The sequence below is a fragment of the Hibiscus syriacus genome, unplaced genomic scaffold, assembly GCF_006381635.1.
Source record: "Hibiscus syriacus cultivar Baekdansim isolate YM2019G1 unplaced genomic scaffold, ASM638163v2 tig00021103_pilon, whole genome shotgun sequence".
In the NCBI taxonomy this organism is placed as follows: domain Eukaryota; kingdom Viridiplantae; phylum Streptophyta; class Magnoliopsida; order Malvales; family Malvaceae; genus Hibiscus; species Hibiscus syriacus.
The window spans coordinates 18,293-31,318 of NW_024062509.1; the positions used below are offsets into that span (position 1 = coordinate 18,293).

Here is a 13,026-nt window from a genome sequence, read left to right on the forward strand (position 1 = left end):
GACAATAAGTTTAACTAGTGTTGTTTTTAAGGCTTATTTAAGAATGCCATTTTATCAGTTTGGTCATGAAAAATATTGACAATTTCATCTAATTTTTTATCATCCAATAAGTTTGTCAATAGGGAAATAAATTAACACTTGAACCAAAAAACAATGCTAATGATGTAATATGATTATATTGAAGGTTTGTGATCTAAATGAAAATTGAAGTTAAATTCAGTGATTAAAATGTAAATTACTTGTGATATACTTGAACTTTAATCATTGTGTTGGAACACTTTAAAGGATAATTTCTCAATTTTTGGTTAAAAATAAGCAAGAAACATGATACATGTATGTATGATAGATAAGGCTGACATGTATTTTTCCTATTCTCTTTACAAGTTAGAACACTTCCACAAATGACAACCCAACTAATTAACTACCCTATTCTCATCCCCAAAATCCGAGAAACACGACAAACATGCACAGTATCCGGTTATATCATCTGCTGATGAAGATCGGCAGCCTGCTGAGCCAGCTCCACCACCATAGCCTCATCAAAGAACTTGTTTATGCTCACATCTTCACTCATTCCCTGGAAAGTTAACAGAAATTCACTCAACTGTGCTTCGATTTGTTTCTTTTTTTATAAGATTTTTGTCCATTTTACAGATGGAATGTCAGCACGGCTGAAGTAGGAATACCTTTCTGCGCCTTGTCTTCATCATGAACTCTCGAGCGAGATGCTGTATTGGTGCAGGTTCGAGAGGCCACAGAACTATGCTCTTGTCCAAGGGATCTCCGGGAACTATGGCCCAGTGGTCGAATACCGAGTGACAAAAAGCTTGACCTTGTGTGTGGTACCTTAGGTCTGTCTCAAAATCCAAATGAGTCTATCTCTGGCAACAATGCCTAAATGGAAAGGGGAATCAGAATATCAGATGAATTCGTAAGCATGTATATAGATGAGGTAAGTAGTAAGCTATTAGGCAATTGCATGAATGGTCAACAAAATTAGGCAAGCGAACTATACAATACATATCTTCACTACTACCTGCATCGCTCACATTAAAAAACAAAACCAACAGGCATGCAAATAGTTCTTAAGGAACTTAGGGTTAGCTTCCAAACCTTCAAAATATAGGCTGGGGTTCCTGGTTGTGGAACATCAGCTGTAACATGGCCAAGTCTACGAGACAACACCGTGTAGATAGCAGAAACACAGTCAATTGGTGTTTTTATTTGAAACACAATCACATAGGCAAAATAAACAAGTTTGTCATTTGAGGCGGTTGCATATGATCGGAAAGACACTTTATTGGCCAAAATAGAGGCTTGCTTCCGGGTAGGATTGGAACCTTTGCATAGCCTTTTCCTAATCCTAACAGGAAGAGGATACCATTTGGCCAAAAGACATAGCAATCAGGGCAAGATTTTACAGAAATTTCAGAACTATTTTCATCTTTCATATGCCAAGGCAATTACATTATGGTGTTTATTGTTTTATCATTGGAGAATAAGCTACAGCATCCTGTGTACCTTGATTTGCAACGTTGTCTCAGTTGGCTTCTCTTTAAATAGATATTGTGCGAGTGGGAATATCATTGAACATTGAACATACCTCCACATAATATACAGGTTCCATAAGTCGTGGAGTTGCCGTAAGTAAAGCTGAATAGGCCACCCGTTGATCTAAGGGGATGATCTGTCCAGATCCTCGATGCAATGGTTCAGATGCAATCCTTGCATCCACTATTTTGAACGTCACATTTCTAATTGGTTCATCACAGAAAGGTCCTTCTCTAGCACCCCACTGAAATATGCCCAGCAAAACACGAAATCCTTAACCACAGCAGCAGGTTAGCTACGTAGAAGATCAGGAAAGAAGAGATAATTTTACCCTTGGACAATAGAATCCCTGACAGATCCCAGCAATGCCTTGTCAGCCTCAGTAGGGAGTGTATCATCTAATAAAATGTTAGGTCCCTGCAAAACAAGATTGAAAACAGCAGTGGTTAACCAGAGAAGCAAATTCTTAGGGCTCAAATTTTTTCAGCTCTTTAAAGAGAGATAGAATCACCCCAATCAGGGATTAAGTTAGAAAAAGGTCAAAAAAACAATTGCACTTTGTTACCTGCTTATCGGGGCCAAATGCCTTGATGGAACGTGCAGCAAGCAAATCCCAGTCATATTTTGTCTTGAAAAAGTCACCAAGTTGCTTCCTACTCCAGTCAACACTTACAACTCCATTCTCAATGTCCTCTGCAAGACCTATCTCCAAAGGCTCAGCAATCTTTAAAATCATGGAAAGGTATATGATCATACAGCCTTAAGGCAAGTACTACTAGTAACTATTACTAAAAGCATCTAGATTAAAAAGAATTGAAGGCATTTTACCATGGTTATTTTATTTTTTTGTTAGGTGTTTCGGCAAAGCATTTCATGGATGAAGACTCCACTGTTTGGCAGAATGAAACAACAGGATTTGCCACCTATATTTTAGGAGAAGCAGAAGAAGTGAAAACACACAAAATAAAGTCAAGCAAAGCCCATATAACAAATAAATAAGTTTCAGAAAGATATATAGAACTAAAATAGGAAATGGAGTGTCACGGTTGGGAGAGAGGAGGAGAAGCACGAAGCAGCGAAGGACATTGGGGATTCAGAAAATGAATTAGGGATTGAGAAATGTGAATTGGGAATTAAAACATGTAATGGTCAGGTGAGGATATTACCCGAAGAGCTGAAGCAGGTTGAGAAGACTCAAGTAACGCTGGAAAGGGCCAGACCAGTTGGCCAATACCTGCTGAAAAGAAGAAATGAAACAAAACCATTCTGTTATGAGTCTGTTATTGTAAATGCCAGCTGGCATAGCTAGATTCGCAGTACTACAAGTGTAACTAAATAAATTACCTGCTTGTAGAGCATGAGAGGCTTATGAAATGAATGAATGAATTCTCAGCTTTCTTGAATCCCTTTTCTTCTCTTCTTTAATCTCAATTCTGTCCATTCTTCGTCTAATTTTCTTCTCTAATCTCCTAGGGTCATAACAATTGGTAATCAGAGCCACCACTCCTGGCAAAGCAATGGCTGAATCCTCTACAATTTCTGCAATTCAAAACCAGATTGATGACTTATCAAAGCTGGTGAAGCAAGATCAGCAGTACCTGGAGACAAGGATTGCAAAGAATAAGGGTTATTTCGAACAGATCCTAAGAGTATTGACAGGAAAGACGATGGAGCAAGACCAAAACAGCCCTGAAACGGAGTCGTTACCTGTGGCAATCGAAGGCACAAATGAAGGGTATCAAGTGTTTGATAAAATGCGAACAAAAGTAATTGATGGAATGTCATCAATCACTAGTACCATGAAGGTTGATTCAAGGCTGCATCAGAACACCAGTCTCGTTCGATCTATCAAACTGATCTCGGGGAAACATCAACAGTTCTGCAAACAAGTTCCTCCAAATGAACCCTACCGTGTTATTCTTGGTGATGTTAGGGATAAGTTGTATCAGACAAGTGAAAGGTTTCGCCAAATGTTATCTCATGGTATCTCTGACATTTCCGATGAAGAAATTTTCACCAACATTGAGCAGTTTCTGGAACCTCTTGAACTATATTATAGATCACTTTGCTCTTGTGGTGACCAGTCAATTGCTAATGGAAGTCTTCTTGATTTCTTAAGGCAAGTTTCAACTTTTGGGCTGTCACTTGTTAGACTTAACAATCGTCAAGAGTCTAACCGCCATACAAATGTGTTGGAAGCCATTACCCAACACTTGGAAATCAGTCTCTACCGTGAGTGGTCTGAAGAACAAAGACAGGAATGGCTACTATCTAAACTAAGTGGAAAGCGTCCGTTGTTTGGTGTTAATCTTCCTAAAACAGAAGAAATTACTGATGTTTTGGATACATTTAGTCTTGATAGAGCTTCCAGCAGACAACTTTGGCAACTGCCCCTTCGGATGTTCTTGCTGTTGAGCTCCTGCAGCATAAATGCCATGTGAAGCAACACTTAATAGTTTTTCCACTGTTTGAGAAGACAGGTTTGCCTATATCAGTTCAAATTGCTACTTTTACGTCCTCCATAGTTGATTTTTCTATGGGTAACTCAAATAATGCCAACTATCTAGTTCCATCCGCGTTTAGAGAAAATTGTTCCAAAATGTTTAGGGATGTCAACAAACATGTTAAAATCTTTGATCCTTTTTTGTTTCGACTTTTGTTGATGAGATGGAAGATGGTTCAAATTGATAGGAGTTTGAGTGTGCCTAAAAGAGAAATTAGTTTATTCTGTAGAACAACAATTGTTCTGCTCGCTACAAAATGGTGGGTTATATACAAAAATGAATTCCTTCAGGCTATACATATGTGGGGGTTTATAAGCTGCTATACTACACATAGCGAGACTGGTTCTTATGTGTATAACATACTAAAGCAGACTAAATATAACTCTACTTCTCTCGGTAATGGAACTCAGAGGTTGGCTCAAGTATTTGCGAATGATCTTGAGGCATGCTTGGATGGTAGTGAAACTGTAATACAAAATTTTTATGCATATCTAGTTTCCGAGAAGACAACGGTTGCTGATATGTTGAAGTCTTACAAAGGATACCTTAGTGCTTATCAGTTTAAGAAGCTACCAATTATGTATGGAGACAAAATGATTTACCACATGGTTGGGAACGCAAGTTTCCTTCATATTGTAGATTTCAGTATCCTATATAGTTTTCAGTGGCCTATTTTTATTCAACATCTCTCGAAGAGACATGGTAGGCCTCCTAAGCTATGCATAACTGGAATCGTGCTTCCCCAATGTGGTTTCCGGCCAAAACAAAGGATTGAGGTAACAGGTCATTGCTTGGGAAATTATTGCAAGCTCTTTATTGTTCCATTTCAGTACAAGGCTATGACAGCTCAAAATTGGGAAACTCTTCATGTAGAGGACATCAGGATTAATAGTAATGAATTCCTTACTGTAATTTTTTTTTCAATTTGAGAATCGGCTTGAGGACACTGCTGAGGTGGGTTGTCTGAGGAATGTCGTACAAGAGTTGAGGGAAGTAAAAGAGAAGGCTAGCACCATGGCTGGAAAGCTAGCAGAGGCCCAAGCAACAATTGATTATTGTCAGTCTACCAAGACACAGATTGAACGAGAGTTGAGGGAAGTAAAGGACGAGGCTAGCATCCTGGTTGGCAAGTTAACAGAGACCCAAACAACTATGAAATTACTTGAAGACTCATTGGCTATTGCAAAGGATGATTTGTCCCAACTTGCAGAAGAGAAAAATGATATAAATCAGAAGTTTTCACAGCAGGTTTTAGTTAGGCATGGCAATAAGGTTAGTTTCGATGAGCTAAATCCGTTTGTCAATGAAGACGACGAAGTGGCTTCTGTTGCTTATAGGTATAGAAGGTGGAAGTTTGATAATGATATGCAGTTAGATGCTCGATGTGAGATTCAGAGTGTTGTTGATGTTAATAACCAGAAGTCTTTCCTTACTTTGAATGCACTTAATGAGTTTGATCCCAAGTACTTTGGTGTTAATTGGAGGCAGAAGTTGGAGACTCAAAGGGGTGCAGTTTTGGCTACTGAGTTAAAGAACAATGCGAATAAGTTGCCTAAATGGACTGCACAAGTGATTTTAGTCAATGTTGAATTGATGAGATTGGGACATGTTTCGAGGGTGCATCCTAGAGATCATTTTATCCATGTGATATTGGGTGTTGTTGGTTACAAGCAATGGCTAATTAGTTGGGATGGACTTCCTTCTTTTGCAACTTGGAAGGATTTTGTGGTCTTGCTATCACAAATTCGATACTTTGATCCTTGGGGACAAGGATCGTCTAAAGGGGGAGGAATTGTCACGGTTGGGAGAGAGGAGGAGAAGCACAAAGCAGCGAAGGACATTGGGGATTCAGAAAATGAATTAGGGATTGAGAAATGCGAATTGGGAATTAAAACATGTAATGGTCAGGTGAGGATATTACCCGAAGAGCTGGAGCAGGTTGGGAAGACTCAAGTAACGCTGGAAAGGGCCAGACCAGTTGGCCAATACCTGCTGAAAAGAAGAAATGAAACAAAACCATTCTGTTATGAGTCTGTTATTGTAAATGTCAGCTGGCATAGCTAGATTCGCAGTACTACTAGTGTAACTAAATAAATTACCTGCTTGTAGAGCATGGGAGGCTTATGAAATGAATGAATGAATTCTCAGCTTTCTTGAATCCCTTTTCTTCTCTTCTTTAATCTCAATTCTGTCCATTCTTCATCTAATTTTCTTCTCTAATCTCCTAGGGTCATAACATGGAGTTAGATACCTTGACTTCCACCTCAAAATAGAGCTCCCTAAGGTCCTTCATAATTGAATCCAAGTATAACTCTCCGGTACCTAATATAGTGTGCTCACCAGATTCCTCAACTTTAGTAATAGCTAGAGGATAGCTTTTGCTGATTTTCCGAAGACCCTCGACCATTTTGGGCAACTCACTGGGATTTTAAGGCTCGGTAGCTGTTTTTACAACAGGAAGAGTATTAAACTGTAAAGGCCGGAAAATGTATGCATCTTCATCAAGATCCAAATTACAGAGGGTGGTTATTTTCATAATTGAAGCATCAACACCTTCAATGAGAACCCAAGAGCCAGGAGAAGCACCGCTTATAAGTATTCTGTATTGAGCTTGGTAGATCCATAATTTGGTTACTTCTTTTATTGCCATGTCCTCCTCGTCATCTGGTGAATAGCCTTCGCCCAGTACTCTCAAAGTCTGCCCTGTTTGAATTCTACGACTGTAAACCCTACCAAAAGCATCAAAAACGCTGCAATTGGACTTAGGATATAGTTTGGTCACATTAACTATGAGGGGACCAGATGGATCACATTCTACCATGGCCTTGTAAATCGTAGAATGTTTAGGTCCCGTGTATGTGTGATCAACCTTTTTAGCTGCGGCATCCTTTGGAGACGGTGTGTGCTGAACCAGCATATCAGTGAAGCCTGACGCTGAACCGAAAACTGTGCTGCAAGCCAGCCTTAGCAAAGGCCTAATGTTTAACTTGTAAGCAGCATTGTTAAGAGTGACAACTCTGCTAGAGTAGACTCTACGCTCTTCCTATGTTCACCGGTCACCTGGCTATATATCTTATATAGGGGTTCAAGCAAAAATTCAACAAATGATCGTTCTCCTCCACCAGTAGGGGATTACCTTTTAAAAGTCCTTGTATCAGGATGATAATAAATATCACCCCAAAGACGTGATGCAAACTTCTCAGCATCAAATGGAATTCCATGGAGTTTGACATAAAATTTTGCAAATGACTGCAAAGTGAAGGACCATCCTGCACTTCCACTAGCAAAAAAACATTTCCAGCAGCAGGATCAATAACCGGAACATTACCAGCGGTTTTAGAGGCTGCAGATATGTGGCTATTAATTACTTCCAGGGTATGCCTTAGTTTATGATAGGCGTCCTTAGGGGGCAACTTAAGTTCTGTTATCAGCCGGTCAACCTTCAAAAATAAAAACATACGAGCACAAGCAAGAGGTGTTTTCACCAAAAGCTTAAAATATATAATATAACTTAAAATAAAGCATAAAGGTGAAAAGTGTTCACCTTGTTTATAACAACTACAATGGGTATGCGTTCCTGTATTGCATGGCATATAGCCCTCTCAGTATTTACCTGTTTACAACAATAAAGCACAAGTATCATTTGCCACAACCTTATATTGTTCGTAAATTCTAAAAAGTGAAGCTATCATGAAACCTCAAAGTCAATAATTGGTAAAGCAATGAATTTGAAAGAGAGTTGACTAGGATTGCAAGGGATATCATTTTCTTTAGAGTTCATATTTTACTATGACGCTTTCCTCTGAAGTTTTATACAACATTTACTACTTCCATGAATAAATCAGGCCGCTCTCGAGCATAGGCATAACCAGAAGGCTAAAATAAAAGGACGGTAACTATAATATGTATGAAAAGATATGCTTACCATCACTCCTTTGGCAGCATCAACAATCAACACAGCACCGTCCGCAAGCCTAAGAGCAGCAGTCATTTCATCCGAAAAATTCACATGACCAGGAGTGTCCATGATGTTACAGAGATAGGATTTCAAGCTACTGTCCTCAAGAACAAGAGACATTGGGATTGCCTTAATAGATATCCTTCTTTCTTGCTCATCGATTCTAGTATCAGTGTATCTCATGTGCTTCTCACTATTTTCATCAAACATTTTCATATGGTGGGTTTGCTCAACCAACATATCCATAAACCCGTCTTCCCATGTTGCAAGTGTCCAACGAGTGCAACATTGCAGACCAAACCTGGGTTTGACATCAAGCCAATAAGAAACTGGGTTGAACCGTAAGTCGGAGAATCCTTAACTCCAGCCTCAAACTTAATATTCCTAACAGGCTTGATAATAGGTTGCTCAAGAGGCAGCTCATCTTCATCCATAACCAAGGTCTCAACATCATCACCATAAACTTCAGCAGTGGGGTAATACTTCTTGTCCTCAGCAAGAACAATCTGATTATCCATATCAAAATCATTAGCAGCTGTAATCCATCCATTAGACACACCAGGTGGAGCCTCACCGTCAGATTGCTCCCCCTCCTCTTCAGCATGCCTGTCACGGAGATCTTCATCTTCTTTTCCCTCGCTGTCACTCCCCTGGTCAGACTCAATATCAGGCCCAATGTAGTTTCCAAATTCATCATACAAGTTGTCATCCATTTCTTAAATTCCTAAGTCTGCGCACATCCAAAGTCCAAAAAATTCAAGTAAATTATTAAACAATTTAATTCGAAGTCTACTAAGATTTGGATACAAATGGCCCCAAAATGAACTTAACCTACACAGTTGGTATGCTTCAACATCAAAATCCATATGAATAACAACAGTATATACAAGTCAAAACTCAGATATTTAAGCTCAGTGGCCAAACTCAACAGCAGTAAAATCCGAAATTGAAGCTTATATTCAAGCCTACATAAAATTTCCACATCATTCAAACCCAAAACTTTTAACCAGCTAAAGATCTCGTAAACTCTCCGCTTAGATAATTCCATTCATGGATTTAATTAAGAAAGTTCTTTATTTTCTTGCACGAAAAGAAAGAGAGAAACTGAAAATCAATCTTTTTCAACAGAGACAGGTGGCGAAAGATAAAAAGATCAAGAGCCAAGTGCAGGAGGAGGAAACACATACACAAATCGAAGCGGGCACAAGGGAGGAAGGATTAAACAAGAAAGAAAAATAGAAGAAAGAAGAAGGTGCAAAGAAAAATAGAAGAAAGAAGAAGGTACCTGGAAGAAAATGTATGCAAAGGCAAAGCAGGGATTTACAGAGACGTTTGCGGAGATCGATCCTCGAGAGTGAAGGCCAAGGGCGAGCGAGGGAACCGAGAGAGATGACTGTAATGTATTTTAGTTGGTTATGGGCCTCGATTGGACTCTCTTTTATCTTTATAATCTTTATTCAGCCTGGATTTGGTGGATGCATAAGTTACGAAATCCTTAATATACTGTTAAGGATATGAGTTATTAAAAATATTAATTTTTTTAATATTTTTAATAATATGTTACCTAAAATATTAAATATTTACAAAATAATATTAATATTGGATGTTATATAAAATGTTATTTTTTTCTTACGAAAATTAGGTAGCGAAATTAACATTTCTAGTAAAAAATTATATTTTAGGTAGCGTTTTACCGTTGGATGGATTTGGCCTCCGAAAATTAATATTAAAAATATTCATATATAATTATGGTAAAAGTACACTCAATATCATTATTAGTTTGATTATAAATGAGTCACTTTTTTGTAATTCATCATTTGATTAAATTATTGTTAAAAATAAGATTATTGGTCATTAAAACTAAACCAAACAATATAATATAATTTCAGCTTAAAAAATTTGTGTACTTTATTAATTAAGTTATAATTTAAAATAATTTAATAAATTTAATTTCTATATTTAAATATTTCATTAATTTAATCTTCTTTTCAGTACTATCATATTATATAAGCAGTGGCAGGTGTACATTGATCTTAGGGTAGACACATGTCCATTTTGAAATTTTATGAAATTTTTTTCTTTAAAATTTGATTTTTTTTATTAATATATGTGTGTTCACCTTGAAATTTTATTATATCCATGTAGATATAAAAAATTTGTATTATTTATATGTGTACCCATAAACTTGAAAAACTTTCAAGTTCAATTCGAGTTGTGAAGTACAACTAGAATAACTTGAAATTTTTAGTAATTAGTATATTGATTTTCAAGTTTGAGTCCAGTCGCCCGATTTTGTATGATATAGGCAAATCACATATGAAAAAATACGAAAAATATATATGTATTTTATATGGTTATAAAATATCATTTAAATTAAAATAAAATAATGCAATAATATTATAAATATTTACAATTAAATTTAAATAAAAACTCAAAAATTTGACTCAACTCGACTCGAAAAAAGTTTAAGTCAACTCCGAGTTATAAAATATGACTTGTCAACTCAAATAACTCAAATTTTTTTAACTTAACTAGACTCTCGACTCAACTCAACTCAACCAAACACTAACCCCTAACTACTGGATACAATTACATCGAATTAAAACAATAGTTGAACATCTATATTCTATTATAAGGTAACTAGAAGTTATTATTAAACTATTATTGTACTAAGAAAATAATATGAAAGTTAAGTACCGTTTTTGAGAGATTTAGGTGGTGTTTGTTTTTTCATATGTAAAAGGTCTGTAGTCTGCGGACCACATCTGCAGGCATCTGCAGCAGAAGAGGTGGACCAAAAGTCTGCAGTCTGCAAGAAGAATATTGTTTGTTTTTTAACGTCTGCAGACTGCTAAAATGAACTGAAATATAAATAAATTGACTTTTTAAACTTAAAAGAGTTTTGCAATACTGAGATTTAAATAATTTTAGTTTTACAATATTGAAATTTAAATAATCCATACAACAACAATAATAAATTATTTAAAATAAATCAATCCATATTTTAAAATAAATCAATCCATACTAATAAATTATTTAAAATAAATCAATCCATACAACTACAATAATAAATCAATCCATATTTTAAAATAAATCAATTCATACTAATAAATTATTTAAAATAAATTAATCCATACAACTACAATAATAAATCAATTCATATTTTAAAATAAATCAATCTATACAAATAAATTATTTAAAATAAATCAATCTATACTAATAAATTATTTAAAATAAATCAATCCATATTTTAAAATAAATCAATTCATATTTTAAAATAAATCAATCCATACTAATAAATTATTTAAAATAAATCAATCCATATTTTAAAATAAATCAATCAATACTAATAAATTATTTAAAATAAATCAATCCATACAACTACAATAATAAATCAATCCATATTTTAAAATAAATCAATCCATACTAATAAATTATTTAAAATAAATCAATCCATATTTTAAAATAAATCAATCCATACTAATAAATTATTTAAAATAAATCAATCTATATTTTAAAATAAATCAATACATACTAATAAATTATTTAAAATAAATCAATCCATACAACTACAATAATAAATCAATCCATATTTTAAAATAAATCAATACATACTAATAAATTATTTAAAATAAATCAATCCATATTTTAAAATAAATCAATTCATACTAATAAATTATTTAAAATAAATCAATCCATATTTTAAAATAAATAAATTTATACTAATAAATTATTTAAAATAAATTATTTTAAAATAAATCAATCCATATTTTATAATAATTTATTTTAAAGTAAATTATTTTATAATAAATTATTTTAAAATAAATTATTTTAAAATAAATAACCTTATTAAATTATTTAAAATTATTTTAATAAATAACTATATTTTATAATTGTTCTTGAAGAGGTTTGAAGACCTTTGAAGACATAAAACTAAGTATGCACCAAGAAGAGCTCGCGCAGACGTTTGAAGAGCTTCTGTCGTCTAAAAAACAAATAGTCTGCGAAGCCTAATGTCTACACGTGGTCTGCGCGACGCAGACATAAGTGGTTTGAAGAGCTTGCACAGTGAAAACAAACACCACCTTAATCAATTTATGAAAATAATAAAGAATAAAGTGATAAAAAATTTATGTATGAAGATTTAAATTTATAAATTTATTTTAAATTATAAATAAAATGATAAAATAAAAAATTATTATTATTATTATTATTATTACATCTGATCATATTATTATTACTATTTCATCAATATTTAATTTTTAATAATTTATATATTTTAATAAAATAACTAAATTATATTTATTAAAAATATACTTTTAAAAATATATCAATAATTAAATATTATATTATACGAACCAACTTACTTCGATGGTCAATAATTAAATAAACGAGTTCAAACACCGATGGTTGCAGCAAAATGATTTGTGTTCATTATCAAATAATTGAAAGTATTTATAAGATATACTATTTTAACAAAATAAAATAAAAACATTCTTCCATAATGTAACCCCCCAGACCGATGCGGGTAGCCCGATCCGATCCGGGAAGTCACATTAGGGTCACCGGAGCGACCCACCGTAAAAATAGCGGAAATTTTAAAAATTTTTATCAGAACATGTAAACTTATAAAATCATTTATCACTATTTAAAAATAAAACAGATTTCCAAACTCGTATAAAAATCAAAATACAATTACATGCCCCCTAATCACAAGTACCATACTCTGCAACCACGCCGGAAGAACTCCCTTACTGAAGTCGATAGATGCACTGGTACAATTGTTTTAACCTGAAAAGGTGAGTAATAGAATGAGCTTTGGAAAGCTCAGTAATACAGAACTACCAGATGATGCTACATGACATGTAGATAAATAGAAAGCCATATAATTTCCTTATTGAATCATATGTATACCAGCTTGTAGAATAATTTGGGGTTCCCTTAGAAGTTCATCGAGTAGAAGCCATGAATCTCAGTTCATAAGAAACCTTTCATACAATCACGTTTTCATGA

General features: G+C 34.5%; 1 pseudogene; it reads right to left on the minus strand.

Moving 5' to 3' along the window:
• Positions 1-379: 379 nt before the first annotated feature.
• Positions 380-9,403, minus strand: LOC120209964 (annotated as a pseudogene).
• Between the last annotated feature and the right edge of the window lie 3,623 nt (positions 9,404-13,026).